This window comes from Netta rufina (genome assembly GCF_964035555.1).
Source record: "Netta rufina genome assembly, chromosome: 2".
Lineage (NCBI taxonomy): Eukaryota > Metazoa > Chordata > Aves > Anseriformes > Anatidae > Netta > Netta rufina.
Window position 1 is genome coordinate 70,776,616 of NC_140124.1, and position 26,244 is coordinate 70,802,859.

Consider the following 26,244-nt stretch of genomic DNA (forward strand, 5'->3'; position numbering starts at 1 on the left):
TATAAAATCATCAACTTCTTCTTCAGTCACAGTGAGACCACTCAGTATTTTTAAATCTGCCCAGTAAATTGATGGCATATACGTTTTGCAGTTGATTGCATTAAATGGTAATGGCGTTGGATAGGAACAAAACTCAAAGCAAGAAACTTTTAGTCAGGTCTGGACTGACTCTTTCAGACAAGGAGGATGACTGTGAACGTCTGCGTGGGTAGGGTTATTTTTAGTGTTTTGGAAATAGTTTAATTATAAACATGTTTACTTTTGACATACTAGGCTGAATAAATTCATTCTTCGTTAGCCTTAACTTGAGAAGATGAGCTTCTCTGTTTAGATATTAAATGAACTGGGACAAATGAGACCAAATAGCTTTTCCTAAATGTTTATGGACTGTCATAGTGTGTGTTGTCATCTCAGAGCATCACCTGCACTTTGTGTCAGTTGGAGATTCCTTTCTCTTAAGGGTTTCTTAGCATCTTCAAAGTGATGATTTTGTTCTTGTTTTGAATCTTTTATGTTAAATGCTACGGATCTAAGTGATATTTTTCAACTGTATTGTGCTTCCAATAGTCTTACAAGACCTTTTCTCATTTTAATCTTTTTTCTTCCTCCTAACAATTTATTCCCATCTCTGAAAAGCCTGTGAAAGTTCTGGCAATCTTTAATTCATTACTTTGCTCAATTCTCCTGTCCTAACACTCTGCATCGTTTATTTTTAATATCCATCCACTTTGCAACATAGCCATTACTTCCCAACTGTAAAACCACTAGTGTTATCACTCCTTCCAAACTCTTTGGAGTTCCCACCATGCAAGTTGGGAAAATGTGGTTACTTTATAAGTTTTGCTTCTAAGATTTTTCATTTAGCTTATGGGTGGGGAAGGGAGCTATCATTTTGAAGCATGTGTGGTGGAAATTTCATGGCCACTCTGCCTCTGTAAGGTACTTCTGAGATTGCTGTTGTTGTTATTTTTTAAGCTAATCAGTGAGCTGGGAAGCAGGTGCTATAAGAGTGCTGATGAAAACATGGAGCCATTTGTCTTTAGCCTATAGGCTCTTGTTCACCCTATGATTACAACAAAAGTTGTGCCAACTTGTATCACAAGTTGTACATTGTATCTGTTGGCCACGCTGTATATTGACCGACTGCTGGTAGAAAGATGGTCAGAATGTGGAGGAAGCTTGAGAAATATTTTGCTTGCTTGAGAAATTGGCACAAAAATATGGTAATAGAGACCTAATATTTGCTGGATGACTCAGCGATGAACTGGTGGCAGAAATGCCACTGAGCAATTTCCATTTGGAAACTGTTGTAAACTGTCCTCTGATTCCTCGTTAAGTCAGATTACATGAGGTCATGGTTGCTTTATAGGGGCTTCTTGATGGATTTCTTCTTCAAAGTTCTTGAGTAAGCACTAACACACACAACAGAGAAGCTGGCTCAGGAGAGGTCTTGTCTTTTCCACTTCAGTAAGAGTGAAAATCCTGTCGCTCCCTCTACTAATTGGAAACCTAATTGCCCTTTCATTTACCTTACTTCATCACATCTTCCTCTTGATGATGTAAGAATGAGTATGCCACTCAAGCAGGTAACAAAGAAGCAAAATGTACTGTTTGAACATGCATTTGTCTAATGAATTGTCTGAAGTTTAATGTGTGTGAATGTGCTGCTCTGTGTAAAGTTAATTCTTTCCAAGCTTGCTTATTTGAAGTGCCTGTCACCCATATATGACTGGACATCTTGAATTCCCATTTAGAAACTAACATTTGCAAGGTTAATCTGTCTCCCAGCATGTAATGTTTTCCAGGTAACTTCCAAGCCTTCACAGGTACATTATCCAACTCATGAGTTGCATTTTGGCTGAGAGTTGTTTTCATCAGAGATACCTACAACTGGTTCATTTTGCTGAACTTAGTGACTGTCAGCAAGAGAAATAATTAAAGTTGTGTACATCAGTGGCCTGCAGTGGGCTGTAACACAAATCAAGAGGACGTGATTCAGCTGCCAAACTGCATGAACAGCATCAAGGAAGAGAAAGAGCTTTCAGTTGACAAACCTCTACTGACTTACGGAAAATGTAGCTTGCTCCTGGCTGGCTGTTTGGTTTTCAGACTGTTGCAAAAGCCCTGCCGAGGTTGCTTTTTGCTTGCTGTGTTCCAGACAACATTGTGTGACCAGCGTTCTCTTGCCACTGTTACCCAAGTTCAGTTATCAGAGAAGAAGAAAATCAGCCATAAAATTGTAAAAGCAATTGCAAACTCCGTGAAGTTCAGATTTCTTGACTGGGCTTTTGGTTCATGTCTGCTAATTTGTTAAGGTTTACTTGTATTTTAGGAAAAAGATTCCCAGAACATATGAAAACACATTATGCTAGGAAATAATGGCAAGAGTAAGACTTTTCCACTTGCAAATAAGCATGTTGGCGACTCTTGTTGTACACATGTGTTTAAATACAAAACAGTTTTAAGTTGCACTAATTCCCTATATATGAAGTATAATGAAACTAAAGTGAAAACAAAACCCTGCTGCTGTTTGTTTTGTTTAGATATTGGCAAAGTTTGAAGCATGCTTTTTCTTCTTCCTTTCATAACTATTTCAATAAAGCGCAGACAAAATTAACTAAGAATTACTCTGTCCTTGTTTGTAAGTGAAAACAGGCATCTCTGTTGTCTATTGCTAAGGTAAGCACAGTGTTAGCATAATACAGAATATTTTGTTCCTGCTTTGAAACTCTTCTCTTTTTTTTTTTGTGACCTTATTTTTGAGGAGTTGAGCATGGAAGAATGTTTTTTTTGGTTTGGTTTGATTTGTTTGTTTTAGGAGAAAGAATTTTGCTTTAGAAAGAACAACTAAAGTAAGTGCTAAAAGTCCATGAAGGTAGCATATGCATGGCCTGATGTCTCCAAAGTTAGGGTATGGTATCAGCATCATTCACCTCTTTTTTCTTCTATATCCTACTGTCTTTGCTTGAAATCACCATTCTGACAGAAGGGGAAAAATTAGTCTACACTACACACCAACAGAACTGCACAGCCTATGAATTAAAGAATGGGAGATCTTCAGGTATGGAAAATCACTCATTTCATTATTTAGCTTGCAGCATGGTGTATTCATGATAACTTTTAAGTTCCTTCATATGCCGTGTCTAGTTAGCCTAAGCCCTCTCAGCTGGGCCCTGTCTGCTTTAACAGCATGTTAAAAATTCTTCTTTGCAATACCAGTACGTCAGATAACATTCTTTCAACTTCTTTCAGAGCTGTACATTGGCAATTAAGGTATGTCTTGGGTTCATTTTTTTAGGATAAAGCTCTTACTTAAATCAGAAGCCATTTCCTTGAAACTTAGTTTAATGGGGTGTCTTCGTAGGTGTCTCAAGGTGCTAAGTCTTCTTATGAGCTTGAAGATACTGTCCTTTTAACTGCAGACACTTTTTTTTTTGTCTACTACTTATATATTTTGAATTGCCAGCATTATTTTTTCTGCCTGAATTTTCTCACAGCATTTTATTTCTGTATTCATCACCCTTATGTCTGCCACCTTATACTTTTGAAGTTGCAAGTAACTTTTTCCATGAATGTTTTATTTTTGTTATTGTAGTGAGTAAGAGGATATAAAAACAAGGTACATTCACTGCAACTGCAGGAGCCTAATCTGAAAACAGATGCTGTGCTGGAATAGAGCAGTGGAGAATCAGGCCCAAAATAATGATTGATTGTAATTTATTGTAAACATGGGATTTTTTTCCAAGCAGCAATTTTTTTGGATGAAAAGTACCCAGAATGTCTGAATTGACTCTAACATTACAGCCATCCAAAACATTCATAATAAAATCCAAACCAGCTCAAACATACTTGGTTTTTAGTGTTTCATTATAAACCCTTAACTCAGCCAAGGTTAGCAAGCCTCTGAAAATCTGGCCAGAACCGTGAGGGAATCTAAGAATGAGAGAATCTAGGTCAGTTTATTCTTTGTGGATGGAAACATGTAAAACTTGATGGTTTTACGTGGTTTCAGCTTTTTAGCCAGGCAAAAATTCAAAGTTGAATTAAGCTCCAAGTGAGTAATATAGCTAAAATAAGTGTGGCCTGCTTCCTACACTTCACTTGCGTGGTCCAACCCCTTGTCCGAGGTGACTCAGGTTCTGGTGTCTTGCACCAGATCCGTGGAGGAGAGGGCAATGCTCATCACTAATCTTGGATGTGGCACAAAATAAATCTGTAATTATAGTCTTTATTTGGCCTTCTGGGGCATTATTTCAGAGCCCGTGGCAAACAGGGCAGAGAACTAAGGACATATTTTCCAGGAGAGGGTGAGTCGACTCTCCCGCTAACACCATGGTCTGTCACGGTATGTGTCCTCCAGTGTCACAGGACCTGGGAGGGGAATTCCTCCTGGAGCCATGGCCCTGATGGTACAAGAAAAATGCACTAGTTAGGCACATGAGGAGGATTTTCTGTCTTCAGCACAGTGTTTTCATGTATCCTGACGGAGAGAGAATGTGCCCAGTACATACACTGAGCTGTGGTCTGGGGAAGAGGCCTGTTCCTAGCTGACCTAGCGGAACATTTGATGTCAGAAAACGTGAGACCTGGTAGTGTTTCTTGTACTCTTCATCTGCATGTGTTAGAAGTACGGTAATGAGTAGATAAATAAGTTTCTAGAAAGACTAGTCTGGTGATAAAGGGCTCGTTCAGTGCTGACAGCCAGCTCAAAGCTTACTCAAAGCCAAGACAGGCTTAAGAGAGGAAGGCCCAGGTGAAAAGGGTGCTGCCCACATCTTGCTCTATACCTCTTTGGTCCTCTCCTGCATGAATATGGTGTCGTAGGATTTCTACGTGCAGTGGAGGCATCTGCGTGGGAACCAAACCCTTCTCTTCCCTGTTGTTGAGGACATGTTGAGGGCTGTGTTGCAGGAGCCTTCCACACAGAGAAAATACTTCATGGCAACTTCTTAGTAACAACTGATAAATCTTTACTTCTTAATAGCTTCTATTGTAGCTGTACTGAGTATCAAGGAGAACTTAGAAGTTTCACAACACCAAAAATCATGATTATGAAAGCAGCCTTCCATTGGGATCTAGACATAAAACCATAATCTTGTATCATAAATTGCCAGACTAGTAGTGCCAATTACATACACAATTGCTTTGGGTGCTGTCTGATATTAGTGCTAAAATTGCTCTGTCAACTCAGCCAGCAGAAACTCATAACAGATTTTTTTCTGGTTGTTTGGTATTGTATGTGTGAGGGGGATGTGTTTCTTCTTGTTTGCTTGTTTCCTTTGGTATGTTCGAAGCAAACTCGTCTTCAGTGCTTCTTCCAGTAGCAGTGGTTTGTAGGCACCTAGGATAAAACAAACATCTGGATAGAAAATGTAGAAAGTAAAAATGAGGTGTGATTGTAAGACAACCTGGGAAGGCTGTTTTATCACATGCATATAAATATTTTACATAATGAGAATGGTGGTTTTACCTTTCTTATAAATACAGAAGGGAGCGGAATGGGACACGACAGTATTAGAAAGGCAAAGCGTAAGAGATGAAAAGTTACTGAGGCAGTGATTGATATTTGTGATCTGTGACTGTTTTTTAGGAGCTCGTGTGTAGTTGTAGTTGTAAGAATGTTAAAGACACTAAATAGCCAAGCACTCCTGTGTTTTGATGTTACCATCAAAAAAAAAGGAAAAGAGTGGATTTTCATTCAGACCCTTCAATTCATTTCTTTTATTCGCTGCTAAGAGGTTGCTGCTTCATAGAGGGGAAGGCTGGGAAGGTGCAGATGAGAAGTGGACCCTAAAGTCACTTGGGACGTGCCAGCCTGCCTCTTACACAGCCTCCCCTCCCTGTGCAACCGAAAAAGCAAAATGTCTTGGTGTGCCCGCTGAGCCCCAGCCGAGCACATGCGGCCTTCCCTTCGCTTAGCGATCCTAATTTTTCGTTGAGAGCATATCAGAAAATCTCGGCGGGAGCTTGGGGACGTGCTTTGGTTGATCTCTGCACGCCTTTGCCGGGGCGGGGTGTGCTGCCGATCCCATACTGCTGGCTCCCTCTCGTGTCTGACCTGGGAGGGAGTGAGGAACTCGAGCCTTTGTTGGGGCTGGCGCTGGGGAGTTTTTCTGCGCGGGTTTCAGTGCCTCTCAGAGGCAGCGAGCAACTTTTCTGCATCTAAAGTAGAAGAAGTAGAAAGTAGTAATTAAATGCAAACACTGTATTTCGGGTACGGGCGGTCGTTTGAGTTCAGGCAGGTTTCAGTGCAGGGCAGCAGTCGTCTGGGGAGTGTTCTGGGCAATGCTGGCTCTCTGAAAGCAAATCGGCCTTCCCCCTGCTTTGTCATCCGAATATTTCTGCTTCTCAGTGTTTTCACATTTTCCATGTGGATCTGTGTTAAATTAGGTTGCTGCTTACATTTCTCATGGTGTTCTTAGTACATCCCCGAAGCTTTCATTTCCAGAATTACACAGCTGATGAGGCTGCAATTGCAACAGAATGTATAGTTGCACGGTCAGCAGTTAGAAGATCTCCTTCAGATTTTTCTAATGAGGCAGCACCTTCAGCTATTGTTCAGTGGCCAGTATTTGCTTTCTTAGTTTTGTTGCTTGCTTCTTTAAAAAAAAAATTAAAAAAATACCATTTGCAGTGTTACAGAATAGTCTGTAGACACAACAGCCCTATATATTAGCCTTCCTTTTTTAGAGTCTGTAGACACAACAGCCCTGTATATTAGCCTTCCTTTTTTTTATGTTCCCCATCCCCCCATTTCCATTCACTTCAGTTAATGCTAAATCAAAGGGAAAGGTCTCTGGGATTACTGTGTACTTAGGATGTCTCTGCCTTGTTTTTGTTTCTTTGTTTGTTTCCCCTCTCTAGCAAGTTATCACAAATAGTTTTGTTGCTAACGTAGATCCTGTACTTTAGGATATTCAGCCATCTGATCTCTGTTGTTAAAGGCTCAATTTTTGCAAGTGCCTCTTAGTGGCCTGGCATGGGTTTTCTTCTATTACAGCAAGATGGGAATCTTTGCTCTTGCTAGCACATGTTCTCCAGGCTGTTCCAAGGCACTTTTTTCACATGTGACTAAACTAGATCATCAAATATTTAATGAGTAGATTACACTGTCTTTGTTCTTAAAATGAAGGATTAAAACCACTTTGTTCATCTGGTTTTAGAAACAGTTGTCCTCGTGACTGAAGAACTTGAATGCTTAAAGAGAGTTAAATGAAAAGTTGCATTACTTGCTACAGGGCTTTTAACTTTTTTCTGTATGCCAGTTAAGATGTAGTTGATAAATATGAACAGTTTTGTTTTTTTTTTCCTCTGCAGTTTTCAGAACTTGTTTAAAATACAAAAGATGTGAAATATTTAATAGAATATTAACTGGAGTTATTGCAATTATCACAGGTTAACTGCAGGCTTGGTCGTGAAAATAATGAGTCTAAAACATGGAGACCTTTATCCTCAGTTGTCTAAGATTTAGTGACCTACAGACATACTGATCTTTCTGAGGGCCACCCTTTATTTATTTTAAATCTGGAGTCCATCCCCTGCCGTTCCTGTGTTTTGTTCCATCAGCCTGCTTGCTGAAGAACTCCATGCAGACTCCTGCATTGGGGCCAATCAGTGACTGCTGCTCACAGTTCCTAAACTTGTTTGAAATGCCTGGTCTCCTGAAACAAATCCAAAGCTGGTGGGAGCTACAGAGAAGAGGAAGGTTTAGGGCAGATATGTACTCCTCCCGCATGCATGGATATAATGTATTACCCATGCAAAATCTGCATGGGTTAGGCAGCAGGGCACCCAAATGCAGTAGAAGCTTTTAATCATTTTTTTTTCTTTTCCACCTCAATGTAGTAGTAGCATCAAGAAAAGAAAGAATATCACCTCAGTTTCTTTAATACTTCAGGTTTTGCCACCCTGTCAGCCGAGTTAAGGATCCAACTGAAATTCTTCCGTCTCATTCCAGCTGGCCAGCATCCGCTTGGAGCAGAACCACAGGTCCGCCAATTGTCTGATTTCGGAAACTCTTGATCCTCTAGGGACTTCAGGAGACAACCGCTTAATGATTTTAAAGGATTTTGGATGTGTATTCATTTGCAAGAGAACCACTTGTTTAACCTCTAGAACCCGTGCAGTCAGACACATTTCAGCTTGTGATAATGCACAGGCGTGCAGTGGAAGTGTGAGTAGGCTCCCTGAGATGAGCAGTAGTGCTTACTGCTGCTGAGCTGGATGAGCCAGAAGGCCTCCTGATCCTGGCAGGAAGCAAACCACACATTCCTCTGAAGCACTGCTCATAGTGATCCGCCCATTTGCTGTTGATTGAAGGTGTTCCTTTTGAAACTGAGCTATAGAAGGAGGTGCTGGTGCTCCCCTACCTCTCAGTTCAGTTTGGGAAGCAAATGAGAATACACATCCCACAACACTAGAAAATGCATGTTGAGCCATATTTGCCTCCCACAGAAAAGTTTGTTTTGAAAAGTCTCCTTTTTTTTTTTTTTTGTTGATCTGTGCTCTAATCCATTGTCAAAATCAGAAAAAAAAAATAATAATCAAAAGCCTCTGAAAAAACCTCTTCAGGTGCCTTTCTGCAGAGAATAGACTTATATTTTGTTCAAATATAGGACAAAGCTTAAGTCTGAATTCTTAAAACGTTGCCTTTGTTTTACCACAAATATTTCAGGTACGTGGAATTTGGTATTTTAAAAGTCACCATGATTAAATAATTAGCATCATTATATATTCCAAGGACAGGTGCTTATGCCTGCCTCCGAAGGAAAATTAAATATGCATTTATTCTATTTGTAACTTCTGACTCGTCACCCAGGCTTTTGATAGTGTAGCTTGGCTAGGCAGTTAAATGGCTTGTCTAGCATTACAAAGTGGGCTTTGTCAGAGCTGGGATTAGAATGAATGTTTCTGGCTTTTTGCTCACAGTGATTAAAACCATCAAAGTAAATCCTTTGACCTTGGTTAATAATTTTCTTATGTCAGTAAGTGCTTAATGTAGCAGTCTGTTGGGCAATAGTAGGGAAACATCCATTGTGTTTTTCCCTAATTTTGGTTTTCATGGCACAATGTTTTTTTTCTCACATGGCTCAACAGTATCACATACTGTCTCACTCTGTGGTACGTACAAGTGGTGTGGTAAAGGAATAGTGTAGGTTTTAACAGCATGGTTTTTTAATATATATTACCGCAATGCATATGTCTTAATTAAACAAATAAGGCTGTGTTGTTTTTTCTTTTCCCTCGCTCACCTGTAGAAGTCTTACATCATTTCAAGGTGGACAGTTGTTAAAGAATTGCTCTCCCTTTTGCAGACAGGGTTGTGCTGTACAGCTTTCTTTGATACAGAACACAGCTTTTGGAGCTATTACACATATAATCAGCAGGGATATGTTCCCCCCAGCTCTTTCCTGAGCAGAAAGTTGCCAGATTATATCATTGCCTTTTTATTTTTTTTTTTTTTAAGTTTGTATTCTTCAAACTGTCCATCGGATTCTGAATCAGTGAAGTAATTTCCACATGCAGATGGTTCATGCCTTCATAAACGGGTCTGCTTTTCCCCTCTGGATTCCTAAAGCAAACGAAGCTGTAAGCCAGCGGCGCTCGCAGCCTCTCTGGCCTGTCCAGACCTCTCTCGCTTGGCGCTGTGCTGGCGGGGAATGGACCTCGCAGGGCTCGTCCTCGCTTCGTGTGACTCCTCTCAAGGCCCCCATAGCCACAGATGGCTTCAAGCACAGATCGGCCTCGCCAAGCACCGGTGTCCTTCCATGTGCTGGAGCAAAGAGGTGGCTACTTCCCTTAGACATCTGGCCTCAGGGCCACCCCGAGCACCTCCGCATGGTTTAGCAAAGCAGTCACCATCTCCTCTACACTTCTCTCCACTACACAGGAGCCTGGAGCTGGGCAATTTTCAGAGCCACCGGCCCTGAGGCATGCTTTCTATCAGCCACAAGGTTGCCCTCCCCGCCGGAGGCCGGGGCGAGGCGGCTCATGTGCCGCACACATGTGGCGGCGTCTCGCGCCATGGAGGAGGAGGGCTGGGAAGTCTGCGCCCGGGCCCGTCGCCGGCCGGCAGCTTGGCTGAAGGAAGAGATCAAAGCAGAGAAGCAGATTCCTTTTCTGCGGGTTAGCCTCCAGATGGTGATTTTGGATGGCAGTGGGTGAGCACATGGTACATAAGCAGCAGGCGAAGCTCTCCAGATACTCCAGAGCTGCAGCTTGGTGACCACAGCGGGGAAGGCAGCGCTTGGCAGGAGCAGATGAGAAGGCGCACGCTGGCAGCTGAGTGCCTGTGCAGGGGAGGTTTGGGCTCCTGGAGCCAAGGGCTTCAGATACTACTGAACTGTAATGTGAATTATGACAATTAAATGGTGCTCTTTCATTTTTTTGGAACATTTAGGAAGTAAAGTGATTAAATTCTATAGGAGATGCTCTTGCGTTAGGCAGGTCAGTGATCATATATTGTGTTTTTTTTCGGTTGGTTGGTTGGTTTCTTTCCTTCTCTCCAGCATTCCTCTTTCATTCTTTGTACTTACTGAGGGATATTGCTTAAGTGGTTGCAAAGATGGTGGCAGAATAATTTTTCTTAAAAAGTTGAAACCAAATTTCTGCATAACAGTAATTATTTCCAGACCTAACCAGTGTTGATTCCAAAAGAATAATAATCTCTTTAAAGATATTGCAAAATATCTTTCAAGCTTCTGTGAAGTTAGTCATTTATTTCACCAGAAGGGACTGTCATGAGTGCATTTTTTCCATATATGTCTGTGGATGTTTTTTAGAACCGTACATATCAGCTAAAAAGTTGATGGAGGAAATCAATCTCAACATTTGGTAAGTTGTTCCAGAGCTTCATTGGACTTGATGTTTAAACTAAAAATTAAAAACAAGCAAACAAAAAAAGATGCAACACTTTATTTCTAATAAGAATGTCTACTGCAGTTTCCAGATGTTATACCTAGTCATACGCTTTATATCTAAGGCTGAGCAGGCCTCTGTCAAATCTGTTTTTTCCTAGTAGCATTTAGAAACAGCAACCCCGAACCTTTTTTGTAAGATAAATATCTTGAGCTGCTTAAATTTCCTGGTCTGATAAAAAATGTTTTAGTCATGCTTGTGGCTCTTTTTGATCTCTCTCCAGTTTTTCCATATTATTTGTGTTGTGGACAGCAGAACAGCGTGATATGCTAGCAGAGGTTGCCTTACTGCCAAGTAGGGGCAGTATCATCTTCCTGCTTGGCGTTTCCTTATCCGCGTACCAAACCACAACTCTGCTGTGGTTACTCATGGACGATGGTAATATTGGATTATGTACTTTTTCCACGGAACTGGGGAATAAAAATCTAGTACCTTTGCAGTTGCCTTCTGGCTGAACAGAGGAACCCTGAACTGGAATCTGTAACAGATGCTTTTCTTGTCTGTGTTGTGTTAAAAGGGCTATCTGCAGTGCACCCTTACAGGGTTGTTTTCCATGGACATCACAAGAAAGGGTATTAGGATACATGAAAGGCAGTGAAATTTAAATCCTGATGAGGACCATTTGTAACAGGTACCACCTATGCTGATGAAAGGGACTAGGAACTTCCAGAGTTAAAATTGGTATTTTTCCTGTGCTGAAGAGGCAAGCTCTAGGGTGAGCTGTGGTGACTCTCTGTGGATTTGGGGGGCAGGGAGATGGGATGTAGAGAGTTAAATAAACATACAAACAAAACCTGATTGCATCCCATCCTGCATGTGAGAGAGTATGCTGGTATGTATGATGCTCCCATTTCCCAACCGGACTTCTTTGAGCAACACTTGATTTCTTCTATGCCTTTTAGAAATCTTGTTGATTTTGATCACCTGGCAGAGACGGTGTCTCAACACTCACTTGAATCTGTGTTGCAGGGACTCCAGAATGAAGGTAAACCTGGCAGTGCAGAGCAGAGGTGCCTGAGCTGGATCACAAGGGCAATGCCCTGACAATATCTCACTTGGGTCCAGCAGGACCTGCAGCACCTCCAAAATGGGTTACATCAGCTTTGCCAGCTAGGAACTGCCTCTTCTGCTGCCACAGTGCAACCCACTGTCTTCTGACGTACTTGGATCCTACCTCACTGCATAGGCTTAACATCCAGAAATGTGTAAATCACGAGTTTAATTGCTAACAAGTGAAGCAAACACTTGGAGCACAATAGAACAAGGAAATTAAATGAATGAGGGAGAAAGAATTGGAAGAATCTTTTTTTTTTTTTTTTTTTCTGTAAACCGCTCTTTTTTAAACCATTGTTTTTTAAGATGTTAAATGAAACCAAGCAATCACATCATTCATTAAATGTATATGTATCTTTATTTACTGCATATTTGGGATAAAGCGCCTCTCCCTAAGGGGTTTAATATCTTTCTTACCACAGACTTATTTGTCAATTCAGTCACACTTTGGCCTTGGTCTAATCAGTGTGGTTAGCCAAGAGCATCACCAGTCTGGAGGACAGCACTGATATTTGATGCCTTAATAAACAGTCTGGGGGCTGTGAAAGGAAATACAAACAAGAGAGAAGTTTCTAGTGCAGATACAAGCACAGAAAATAACCCACATTCCTTAAAGACCTTGTCCAGGATGAATCATTAGTATTGCTTAAGTAAATCACATGTTGGTGAGGAGGGCCTGCCCGGCAGCATGAAGTGCTTTGACTTAGAGACAGGAAACAACTAAAGGTGACTTTAGATAAAGGTACGGGTGCTGCAGGCTTGGAGGGCAGCACTGAGCTGCATCTTCCTGATGCAGCTTTGGCAGGCACCCCGCTTTGCAGTGGGCAGCGCGCTTCAAGTTTCACAGGCGGGATTTGTGAGGAGAGGTAATTTATTTTTTGGCCCAAATAATATAATATAATGGGTGGGGGGAAGATAAGCTTTTGGATGCAGAAGCCCTTCTGTGGATCCAAAATAGCTGCAGCCGTCTTCACAGCTCGTTAACAGTTTAACAAGTGTTTGGAGCCTAGCTGGGCTGCTTGGTCCAACCACCTGACACAGCAGCCATCAGTGAGCGTAGAGCAGCAGGCCAGGTGGACAGACACTCTGCTTCTATGGAAAATGGCATGACCCGAAATTTACCTGGCCTCTGGATAGTGGAGAGGCTAGCTGAGAGGAGAGAGGGACTTGTAAATACCCTAAAACCAATATTCCTGTCGAGTCCATAATTTTGTTTATTTTATGTTTAGAACCTTTATGAATTTTAGTTTCCAGATTCTCTTCTGAAGGGATTTTACACATTTCTTTAAAGGATCCAGACCGAGTGAATGTGTGTGTGTGTTTTTTCTCTCCGGTAACTGGATATTTCTGCCCTTTATCGACTATGAATTCACTCAGACATCTACTGGCAGCTCTTTCTTACCCACAGAGCTTCCCTGAGAGTGTTTTGTCCACCAGATGACACGTATGCTTATTGGGATGCACAAGCCTTGGCTCCTGTTGTGCTGCTGATTGTGTTGCAAGGGGGATTTACCACCACGATTGTGGAAATGTGTCGGAAAAATGTGTTAGACCAAGCATGGTTTAGTTCCTTTTGGCTCATATAACTTAAAAGCATTAGTACATTTCTGATATTGTACGAATTCAGCTAGTTGCAGGCTTGTTTAAAAGTGTAATTAGAGATGGGGGAAGGTTTCTGGGGAAGCCTTTCTCTGAGGCCAGTATGGGTTGTAGTTGCAATTCTGCTTAGCTGAGGTGATCTGGCTGCACATCGCCACTTTGCCACTCCGGGGTGAAACACGGAGTCCGGTTCTTGTTTGCCATCACTTCTTTTGACTTGTCCAGCAGCCATGCAGGAACCGTACCTGTGCCTTGGCATGGAGAGATACGAGCAAAATGTTTAGACTCTGTCCTCATTCTCTCATGGTACGTTCGGCTGAATAAGACCAGGACCTTGTCCCTGCATTGCACTTCTTTTTGTAAGTTGAGCTCCAAACTTTAGTCTTGCAAACAGTCTTCCAGCTCACCATGTTCGTGAAGTCTTCATTTTATGAAGATGTAAATGGATGCCTGGTGAACTAACTTGACTGCTACAGCAGTATTGCACTGTGGGGCTGAAAAACAAATCCATCAATCCCACCTCTGTGCTACAGATAAAATCATTACATTATAAATTACAGCATTAAACTGTATTAACTTATTGCAAAAAAGAAGTTTTCTCCTGGCTGTATTCTGTTCAGTTCTCTGTAGTTGAGTTATGGAGGGGCTTCATCAAGCCCCTTCCGGCCGAGCAGCCCCCAGCTATGGTAGCTTCTGCCTGTCCAGCAGATGACTGCCGTTTCAGCCAGCACCTGCAGCAGCATGAATGCAAAACACACCAGGAGCAGAACTCAGGGGGGTGAGGGTCGTGTGGCCTCCGTGCAAGGCTGCACAAGTGGCTGCACCCTGACATCCCGCAGGAAAAGTACTGACAGCTACTTGAGCATTTCTTGTTGTGGCAGTGCTACTCTAGAGAAATAAACTTCAGATATTTCACCGTGCCATTCGCTTGCATTGACCAAGAGAAATTTTGCTAGGAGAATGGATGCGATGGAGCCCTCTTCACAGCGTCGGGCAGAAAGGGCAACTGCTGTGTTCTGTAGCATCTCTAAGAAAAGCTGGTGAGATGCCCTGACAGTAGCAGGATAGAAGTGATCTGAGGAAGGCGTCCCTCAGGGGTGTAGTTTGTGTCTTGGGAAGGGGACTGGGAGCCTTCAGATCTAGTTTCTCAGGACTCTCATTGCCTTCTCATTAGTTTGGCCAAAGCATTTGGGCGATTCTTGACCTTGGGACAAGTTTTGTACTGAATATATGCCTGGTTTTAGTTACAGTATTAAATGAATGCGTCTGTGTTATCTGGTTATGTGTCCAATCCAAAAAGTTCATACAATGGACCCATTTATAGAGCAGTAAAGATTATTTGGAAGTAGTGTGAAGCGTCATTCTGGAACCCATCCAGCTGTGTGGAACATGTGCTTACTAAATAAGATTGGATTTAAGCATATTGTACTTAAGTTTTTTGTGCACGTTTTCCATGTTCTCTTTTAATCCTACTGAGGCAACTGGGATTTTATACACTGTGTTTTGAGAAACACAATTTATAAATTGTTAAAATAATTTGAATTAACCCTGTTGTAAACAATGTCATTTTCTTTGCAGTCAAATTCACAATGGGAGCATGTTTTGTAACAAAATAGCAAGGAGGTGTGTAGGAAGAGAAGCTTATAAAAATCAAAAAGTAAAGGCAGCGGAAAAAATTGCTTCTAACACTCATCTAAACTCACTAAACAGTTGAATTCATCTGTGAGCATCAAGTATAGTGTCTGGGGTAGTTGTATGGCAAGAGCAGCGAGTACGTAAAACGTTTCTCCCCATGGAGAGTTTGCAGTGATTCCATACTATTCATTTAAAAGACATTTGTTTGGGAACAAAAGTGTATTATTTCATACATCTTACAAGTCTGCAGAGGCTGAGAGTGGTGCAGAACCTGTACCTTCATCTCTTTTCCAATGTCTGGATATTCTGTTTTTGAAAGCAAAGGTTAAGCACTGGAAATCCTTTGCCAGACCTCCGTAAGCACCTTCACGTTGCACTTTCACTGTCATGAAACTAACTGGCCGTAAGGTCTTTGTAGCTGATTTGTGCATCTGGTCTTGTATCTGTTTTCTTTCTTGCTGCATATATCCCGATTTCAACATGCCTCACTGGTGTTGAAGGTGCAGTGGCTGTCCATGCTTTGTCCAAGTTCATGACAAGCAAACAATTGCTTACCATGTCTCCCTATAGCAAGCTTTGGGTTAGCTTGTGACCCCTACCAGAAAACTCCGCAGGGTGTGAGGTGGTGGGGAGCATGACACCTCTCCACACTTCTGAGGGCTGCTCTTGGCCTCTTAAAACTGTCCTCGTTTTGGCTGCAGCACAGCACATCCCACCAGGGGTTCATTTATCCATTTCTGCTGGCATGAGAGAGAAGAGACTGCGGTGCTGCCTTCCTGAAACGTGAGCTAGAGCCAAACTCCTGAGAGGAGGGACTCGACTGTGAGAGTCGTGCAGTGCAGTGACACCACAGTGAGATGCTCTTACAGCTCGAGCATTTCGGCAGTCTAGCGAGCGATGCAGCTCCACTTGGAGTCACATCAACCCAGCTGACAGGCTGGAACCTCCCGCCTCTGGCTTGGCATTGAAAAAAGTCTATCTTGTAACTCCGTCCTCTGGTGGTGTGACGGGTCTGCAGTCTCCAGAAGAGCAGAAACAAGCTGTTAATCAAGGGCAGCTGCTGTTTTGGTCTGTGAACTTTAAAAATGTTCTACAAGCAGTGAGAAACGCACATTTTACCTTGCGAAATAATCTGTTCCTCGGAGTTTCTGTTGAATTCTGCAGAGCTGTGTTCTGTGAGAATAATTGCTTTGCTCCTTAATGCTTCTGACTTTGGGGAGCACTTTTGTCTACATGCATGCCCAAGTAATGCTGTTGCAGTTCCTTCACCGTGGCACATAGTTTCTCAAGTCTGAATTATCTCAAGAGAATGTGATCCTGTTAGGTTATTAGAAGAGGAGTGAGCATTGGAAATGGACATCCCTGTTGTCCAGAATCTCAGGGTAACGGATTGGAGGAATTTCTCAAGAACTGGTCGTGTTTTTCTTTCCAGAGTGCATGGAAAGGTTGGTTTGTGCCTGTGGGTGATGTAGTATACTGCAGAGATGAGCCCATCCATATAGTACTGCATATGCAAGGTTTGTCTTTTACAACTACAGTAACATGTAAAGGAGGAGGATACAATTGATTTGCATTCTTTCCTACCTTTAGCAAGTCATTACAAAATTAAATAGTTGCTATAACTGGCTGAAATGTACATAAAAGGATATTTTTATGACATTACAAAAATGTACACATTTTATAGCCACCACGTCTTTTAATTTCCATAGCATAAGTGCTGATTTTATGTCAGGTTCTTGGGTGTAACTATACCAAAGTCAGTCTGTACCATTGTTTTTCAATGTTATCAGGAACGATGGTCAGACAAAAGTGTAAGATTCAGTCATAACGAAGTTATATTTCTGGGAAGCTTCTTGTACTTCATGATTTCCTGACAGTCTATAGGACTGCAAAGACTTACTTTGTATAAGACAGCTTTTATTTCCTGTCAGGTATTTCTGTGTTTTGGAAAAATCTTAAGCATGCAAAATCCACGTATCTTGTTCCTAAACTGTATATAGGGTGCTTATGTTCAGCATCGACTTAGCAGGGACAGTTTTTTTTTTTCTGTTTTTACAGCAACATTGACTTCAAATTGCACGTGTGGATCAAAGACTGCTGTTTTTCTTGAGACACTTCAGCTATGTGCAGTTGAAAGTCAAGCAGATATTTTTTTTTCCCATGGTATGGTTGAAATGTGACAATGGGAGAGCAGATTATGCTGGCATCCTCATTCTCTTTCCTATGCCACACTGCAGAAACTCAAGCAACTGTTTATGGCAAGTCTGGGCGTAGTGTATTGAACAGAACATTTAGAACTGGTGACTCCCAAAACTCTGAGTGCTTGCATTAAGTATGGAAAGCTTGGCTCCATGCAGAATTTCCAAATGGGCAAGAGCTCTTCCATGTGTTCTTGGGAAAGAGATGTAAATAGCATCCCTGAAAAAGTTAATGATGCACAAACCTAGCATATAAAGTTTGTGGAGTTGCCTTTAAATATGCTAAAGCCATTATGGCTTGAGAAAGAAATTAGTGTCTGGCAAATTATAGGTTTGCATGTAAAGAACAATAGTGTCTTAAAATATGAAGTAGACTTATGGGAAAATCCAGGCTGCGCACATCTGTGTGCTGCAAATGCTGTGATGAGGGCAGAGTGAAAATGCCCTGGAGCATTTCTGGAAACTTCAAGTGGAAAGATGAGGAGTAAGTGCAGGGGAGGATAGTGTAGAAGAATACGGTGTAGGGCGTTATTGAGACTTAAATAGAACAAGCAAACATGAAATCTACAATCAACTTCTATCACAATTATTTTCTCACTGTCATTTGATAGAATATGGGCCAAATTCTCATCTCAGAGTAGTGTGAATCCGAAATTGCTATTAACCCAAGTTTTAGAATGGCTTTCTGGACAAATTCTAGTCTTTCACCTCCTGTGTTAGTATCTTTGCTTCTCAGATACGGAATCTTAGAGTAAGCAAAGAGGAATGCTTTTCTTGGTCAAGAAAAATTTTCCTGGACAGAGAAGAGTGGAGGCATTGTTCCAGTTTCCATCAGAATCTGACGCTTTCATTGACATTTTTTATCTTATTCGGGGCATGAAATATTCCAAGGAGCAATTGGACAAACTGATTAAAAATTGCAAATGAAACACCTGATTTTGGTGGTAGAATCTGATTAAGAATTATTGGTCTTATAATAAAGTTTACTGTTTGACAGACGCTATTAAAGGTAAAATTGAATTTTCACTATAAACTTTATGTGATCATGTTTATTAACGTTGCTCTCCCTAGAGTCACTTACACGTTGTTAAAGTAAAACGCATTAAAATTTAAATACTGGTCTGGCTGGGTTAAGACCGTTATATGTTCAGGTCCTTTCCTTTCGTCATTACATTCTTATGAAGATCAAAAGTTTCTGCATTGGAGTGAAGGCCTACGTTCGGGAAAACTTTATAGTCACATCAAATCAGAGTGAAAATGGAATAGTTTTGTCACTCTTTAGTACAAGCAGTGCTTCATAACGCTATGCGGTGTGAACGTAAACTTGAGCAATTTTGGAAGAAGTTGTAAGTATAAATATTGAGTTCCAGATTAAATAATGTTTTGCATTAGCAGTGAGTGGGTCTTGTGCAAATATAATAATAATAATAAAATTAAGTATTTCTAAGGAATTCTAGCCTATCGCGTAAAGATTGAGTCTGAATTCTTTGAAAACAATTCAGGTCAACCAGCACAAGGTCTAAATTCCGAGCTGTTTATAGATTTGTAACCTCCTTTCAAGTCCCTGGTTTCTGTATTTTAGAAAAAAAAAAGGAAAAAAAAAAAAAAGTTTTTAATTCTTTGCTCTCCTCAGCCTTAAACTCCTGATTCTTTTATATTTGCAGGTTTTAATATACCATGGCTTGGTCAATTAAATATCTTTCTTGTCCTACATGCAGGATCAGGTGCACTTTATTTGACGTTGCAATGTGCTTCCCATCCAGTTACTTAGTAGAGGCTTGCATGCAGTGAATGCTAACTTCTTCAGTAGCCAAAGTAAACCTTTTGAAGGTAAAATCTGAAATTTTAAGTATGTCTCTTGAAAGACATTTAAAAACCAATGTTCTGTTCAACACCACCTCTTCCTGCAAAGAGGTACGTAGGAGAGTCAAACCTGGTTTTGCATGCATGAGTGTTTCAGTCTGATGCAACTGTTTGACTTTGAATCCAGTGTTTTAGGCCACACACTTTTTGCTTTTGTTTTCCTTCTCTTTGTTTCTGACAAGGAAAAGGTTTTCCAGCATGAGGGTGTGTTGGGGGGAGAGGGAGGGAGGACAGGATGAGACACTTTTTTTTTTCATAATTGGTTCATAATTTGGTTCAATTGACATGGTTTGTAGAAGTGTTAACAGTGTTTTACCACATGAGCCGGCAAGTGTCTGTTTTGTTCTTTAACGTTTTTGTTTTTCTGATCAATTTGGTACTGTTTCCTTCCTGAATGTGCAAAGGTGATGGAGGCTATAAAAAGCTTATTAGCGTAAAGAACTGGGAATATAAGACAGTGAGCTTTGTATCTGGGAGGTTTTGAAGGTGAGCAGGAGCACATTTCCCTCCAGCTGTGAATCACTTACTCTCTCCAGACCTGGGGTCAGAGAAGAAAGAAAATGTATAAATGCTAAAAAAGAGGAAAGGGTTTTGCCTGAGCTGGGAGAAACCACTGGAGGAGAGTCTGAGAGAAGCTCAGTGACCTCCCTGCAACTCAAGTAAAATGACGGAGTCTCTGGGTGAGATGGGGCTGCTTTTTAGGGTAGCAGTCAGCTGAGTAAAGGGCAACAGCAAAAGGGTTAGGGGGCTTCAGGGAGTGCGGAAAACCTTCTTCAAGTAAGATCTTTCAAAATGCATACTGCTCAGGTAGAGGAGGGGATGGAAATCAAAAGGTAGGGCTGAGCAGGGTTTTGCTGGTAAGCACAGCTTTAGGGTTACTCTCTGGCATAAATGTTTACACTCGATGATCAGGTGGACACTAAACAGTGCAACAGCAGTCTGTCAGGAAGAAGTAACAGACGTAGCATGAAGCTCAGAAGATGACGATAATCAAATGAAGCGGAGCGAGCTACACACACTAAATAGTTTACTATTTTTAAATAACCATGCAGGATAAAGATAGCCATTGCAGGGATGAGGCTTAAAGCAAGTGATGACTTAGAGGTGAGTGTAAGCTTACCTATATCGATCTTTTTTTTTCTTTTTTTTTTTTTTCTTTTCTTTTTTCTTTTTCTCTTTTTTTCTTTTTTCCCTGTAACTAAATAACATCAGGTAAACCTGTGCAGTTCTCCTCTGTGGTATCACAGAATCATAGAAAGGTTTGGGTCAGAAGATCAGGTAGCCTCACTCTCATGAGATGAGACCCTTATGAGCTCTGGTGCTAAACCTACCCATACACCGTGCACAGGAAGGTTTAACACGTGGTTGATTCTGGTGTACAGGCTGTTGGAGCCCTGGTTTGAAGTCCAAGTTACTAGTGTTTTGTTGCAGCCAGTGTAAAAGCCACCTATGATTCCTTACAGGTGTTCAGTGTACTTAAGCAACAACAACAAAGCCCAACTATAATAAAGTTGTTAGATGATACCTCTTCCTTTTCAAATAGCCCAGAGGAAACTTGGTTCTAAGCTAATTTATTTCTGGGACTCTTCGATGTTCCTTGTGTACAGCAGATCATTTCAGAAACAGTAATAGTATTGAAAAAAATGTCTTAAAATATGGAAACTGAACTCCAGTGAACTCTGTGCATTACGTGTTTTGTTTTGCTGCTTTTTCATTAAGTTGCCCTCTCTACCTTCTTCCTCTAACGAAACCCTTTGAAAACACCTTGGTGGAGTTTCCTTGTTTTATCAATTACAAAGCTGCTATGTGCAACTCTATCAAAACATTATTTTAACAGGAGCGCTGAGAACATAATCGCACCAGTGACCTTTCTGCAGTGGTAAAATTAGGGCAGCCTTGAAGGTCAGCGTGAACAATTCACTGAATCAGCTTCGCTTAAAACCGACTTCTCCCTTCCTGGCATTAAAGCCCTCCACAGGCGTGCACTCCCTGCGCCCTCGGCTCACCCTCAGCCTCTTACGCCGCTCAGCAGTGGTCCAGTTCCACGCGAGAGCAGTGCTTGCAGCTGTGGGAAAGCAAAAGCTGCTTTATGCTGCACCTGGCACTGCTCAGGGCTGCTTTGTTGTCTTTGCATGGGACTGAGAGGGCACTGTAACATCAGCACACTAAAGGAAGATGACTGATGCTTCGGCCAGGCAGTATCTGTGTGTGCAGTACAGCTCACTGCAAAGCACATCACTCCCTAAGAGCTCATCCGGAGCCCTGGGGGCATTTCTGATCACGTGTGTGTGCCTGGGTGAGGAGATGCTGAAGGGGATGAAATATAGTCTGCAGAAATGTCACTGCACACTTACTCTGTAAATGGCCTGTGCAGAAATGGCACAAGCGTGGCTTAGGCTGCCTGATAACTCTGTTTGCAGTCCTGGAGCAGATGCAAGGACTTCACTAGGTCACTCTTCCTTCCCACACCACGCCCTTTTCCTTTCCTCAGGTGACAACAGCAGCCTTTGCTGCTTCGTTCTCTGGAAATGAATTGCTCTTTCCACATCAGGTTTTCCCAGGCTGTGGCTTCTAAATGCAAGCTTCTTGTGTAAGCTTGTTCCTCATTTTCTTTTGGCTCTCGTGCCCTGCAGAAACGAGCTGTGTTTCTTGTGCATTGTGGTGTTTTTTTCTTTGAAATTAATAAGCAATAACTTCTAGATCACATTAGTATTTAAACATTTAGTATTCTCTTTAGTATTAAACAATCAGCATTGTCTTTTCTTGGCACATACCTGCTACAGTTCTGTTTACTCATTTTGAGATTTGGGTAGCTGGGAAAATATTCTCCTTTCCTCTTTGACTGGACTGTAATAAAAGCAGTGTCAAACCAACCGTTTTCTGGATGTTTTTTTTCTTGCAGGGCCTTGAGGAAGTAGAATTTCTATTGTTTCCACCAGAGCTCTGGTAGAGCACTGCAGGTGGTCAGGAATGAATCACAGCTCTCCTGTGTGATTTTTACAGGTGGTCTTTGGCTAAAACTTAAAAACTGTAACCAGAAAGCTCCGTCAGCTTTGAAGAACTTCTTTGAAGAGCTGAACGATTGGTCTAAGAATTACTCTTCCACTTCTCTCGTCTTCGGAAAGGCCTTAACACACCGGTGCTAGCAAGCCAAAGGTGTCCCTGCCTCTTGTCTATAGGCGCCATTCTTCTGAGTCATGTCAGTAGCTTCTGTGCTACCTCGCTCTGCCTTCCCTTTGTGTCGCTGCCAGAAAATGCCCATCTCTTGCTGTGCTTTCTTCTCTTATCTTCAGACATTTATTAGGGAGCCTAATATTTACCAGCTTAAGCAATTGACTGCACATTATTTTTTTTAGTTCTAAATGCCATATTGCCTGTTTACAGCTTAACCTTTCCTTGACCTGGTTCACAGCTTACTTACTTGACTTATGGCCCTCACCAGTTTTTCTCCACCATTTGGCTCCAGCTGTCCTTACAAAAAGGGACATTTAATTGCCCCTTCTGGTCAGCCTTAGGGTTTGAGAGCAGTCATCAGTTTTAATCATGCTTGCAGTACTCTATAGAAGAGAGAACAAATCTTTACACTTTCCAGTATAAAGTGTTCTCAGCCATGCACTTATTGGAAGTGCTTATGTGGCATTCTTGCATGATTTAAAAACCACGTGGGAGGGGAAGGAGCAAGATGTAAAACAGTGATGGGACTGAGCAAGAAGTCCGAGCGTTATGAATAGGATAGGAGGACAGGTGATGAGTCTTGTTCTGCAAATGCTGCCATCATCCAACTACAGCTTGTGTGAAGTCTCATCTCGCTGCCATCTGTTCTGAGCCTGTCGATGGTTGGTTTGATTTGATTCCTCTGTTCTCTAGTGCAAGAGAATAAATGCTTCAGCGCTGCTTGTGACTGCACAGCGCTCCATCATACTCTTTGTCAATTGTCTCTTTATCGGACTGAAGAACGTGTAATTCTTTTAAACGCAGAAGCTGTTCCTTGCCTTTGATTGCCCTCAGTGTGCTTCTCTGGACCCTTTCAGCTTATACTAAATTGTGAGGGGAAAGAGCAAGAACTGCACATGGTACTGACGTGTACTGTCTCTCTGGAAATTGATTTTTCTTTTTCTGCTTTTTTATTCCTTTGCTAGCATTTTGGTTTTGCTTTTTGTTTGAGAGAGCATTTGCTTGGAACTACAGTATGTAGCTGTCTATGGTAATGCCAAGATCTTTTTCCTGAGCAGCAATTGTCAGCTCAGGCTGTGTCACTCTATGTGGAAATTGTGTATTTCTGTGTGCATGCTTTTAAGTTTATTCGAACTGAATTTCATTTGTATCTACATTAAATTGCTTGTCAATGTAATGTCCAGTAACAGAGTATGATTAAGATTTTTCTGCAGTCTCTCAGACTAAGCCCTTACCTTTGTCTCCTTGAACAGCTTAGCATCAACCATCATTTTCATTATTTTCCCATTAAATACATCGTCTAGATTACTTATGAGCATATTGAACAGTCTGGATCCTTCCTTTAATGGCAAGTCCTACTCTGTTTCTTCTCCTCATAAATAAAAACTCTGCCTCAGAGATCTTCCTAATTCTCCTTGTGGCTGCTCAGTTTCTTTCAAGACCTTTTCAGGAAGAGTGAACATCTTCTGGACATTCAAGTGGGCTATATCCACCAGATCCTTCTTTGTCTTTTTCATACTTTTTCTTGTTGAGGCTGCTAGCTGCAGAGGTTTTGTTTGCCACATTGCAGGTAACCCAAGATTTTCCATATTTTGCCCCTCTGTGTCCAGAGCTCTGGCTGAAAGACCACTTCGTACAGCTCAGTAACGGGGCAGGTTTTCTTTGTCCGTGGTTGGTGGAACTTGCATAAAGCCCCCTCTGAAGCTGGATAGCTTCAAATCTGCAGAAGGAGATGCTGGTCTCCTGCACTTCGCAGTCCAGCAGTATTGTTTAAGGCAGTATCAGTGGGAACGGTTCCAGGTTAGTCTCTGCAGCACAAAAGACCTACTGTGAGCCAGATCTGCGTCCAAGATGTATTCACATTATGCAAGTATTTCCTGTTCAAGATGACTATTAATCAAGCCAGACAACTCTTTTACAGCAAAAGCTTTCTATAAAATTCATGTTTAGGACGTGGCGTAAAGTTGTTCCATAAAAGCAGTTGTTGATGTTTTACCAAAATTAAAAACAAAACAAAACAAAACAAACAAAAACAAACACACAAAACACAAAAACATAAATTGAGGACTAGGGGAGTAAAAAGACCGCTTCTGGAAAGTAGAATGGTGTTTAGTTCGTGCGTGAACTCATCTTTATGCTTTTCAGGATTAATGTTTCATATTTCTACTGAAAAATGACTGCAATCATTTAGCCTTGGAAAACAGGTTCTGTAAAAAGGATAACTCGGATTTTATTTCAGAGGTGTCTTGTGAGAATGTAAGTTATCCAGTGTCATAGAAGATAAGTTTGTTTATTATGCTATGACAAGGGTATCATAAAGTCCCATTAGAAGATCTCTGCTAATCGTCTTGCATTTAGACATGCAAACTGATTTAAAGAACGTCACTAACTTTTGGCTTACAAAGGGCAGCCTGTAAGCTTACTTGCAGCCTGTAAGCAACTGGTGTTTTCCTCTCTCTGCCTTAAAACATTGAATTTCAGGGAATAAGAGTCTCCTAGGCAATGGGCAGCTGCCATGGGGAAAATAAAACCACCACTGAGCTGTAGTTAAAGGCATGAGTTTTCCTTATAATTTAATTAAGAGTCCCCCTTATAATATATATAAATATAACACATTAATGCAGTGATAGTATGTATTGATATATATAAATAGGTATGAATATATTTCACTTCCGAGGTATCTTCTCATCATGTATCGTCTCATCTGTAAGACTTTTTCCAGGCTCCAGTGGCTGGTAGATGTGCAGTGGCTCTGTGCATGGTCATTTTGTCACTTTGGTGATTGCTGGCTGCAAGGTGTGCGGCTGAGGAAGTGGGGCCCCATTGCACAGGACAACTTTCCTGCTGCTGCTGCTGCTGTTGGACAGGCAGCTATGCTTGCCTTTTCTTTACAGAGAGGGTTTCAAAGGCTCGGTTTGAGCGTTGCCTTGTGTAGCAGAGGGCGCGTGATGCAAGCTCTGGGGAGGAAGGAAGAGCAGCATTCCTCGGGGTTGGCTGCAGGCCACAGGGCTGTTCAGGTCTAAAGGCTCCTTGGAATTACAGGAACAACACAGCGGATATGTAGGATCATCCTTCTGAACCTGTTAAAGGAAATCCATCCACGCTAGGTACTTGACAACTCACTGGGAAGCATAGTCAGTCAGCCAAGTGCACTACTTGCAGACCTCAAATGTGTTTTATGTTGTCAGTGTTAATTCTGAGTAGAGAGCAGTGTTACAAAGATATATTTTATTCTTTTGGAAGTTAGTTTCATGCACCCTCTAGGGATAGCGTGCTCTTTTTAATCCCCCGGCAGTGAATTTTCACTCTTCATCTCGTCTGCGCAGACAGTAGAAGGGCCAGGCAAACATTCAGTCCTCGCCCTGCCCTAGTGCAGAGGGACAGCAAGGTACTTCTTCATTGATTTGCAGAATGAATTTTTTAAACAAAACCGGCCCGACTTTATAATGAACTTTATAGAGGTATAAAAGCAAAAACTTTATCTGTTCCTCCAAACAACTCCCTTGCCCAGCTTTCATTTGAGCTGGAACAGGGCTTTATCTCTCCCTTCTGCTCCTCCCCCGTCCCGTAGTTATGGCTGAGATTTCCTCTCATTAAGGGAACTTCAGATGGAGCCCACCCTCAAATAAAAATCCAAACATTTTGCTTCCCTTTGGGCAAAAGAGGCAGGGAGGCATTTAAAATACAGGAGACAGACAAATAGCCTTTCTAAACAAACAAAGGATAATTGCTCTCATAAATGTGGGTCCTCATAATTTAAGAGCAATAGTTTATATACTTGGTAAGCCTTATAAACAGAGAGGGG

The 26,244-nt window shown here is 41.6% G+C and overlaps 1 protein-coding gene across 2 annotated transcripts in view; it reads left to right on the forward strand.

The window, feature by feature from the left end:
- FBXL7 (F-box and leucine rich repeat protein 7) overlaps positions 1-26,244 on the forward strand; it is a 181,528-nt gene that overhangs the window by 124,713 nt on the left and 30,571 nt on the right. Inside the window, exon 2 of one of the 2 annotated variants that reach the window (XM_084282330.1) lies at positions 2,987-3,061. The exons of the other annotated variant lie outside the window; for it this stretch is intronic. The gene's annotated coding sequence lies outside the window, so the exon portion shown is untranslated. The remainder of the gene's footprint in view (positions 1-2,986; positions 3,062-26,244) is intronic. 2 annotated transcript variants of the gene reach the window in all.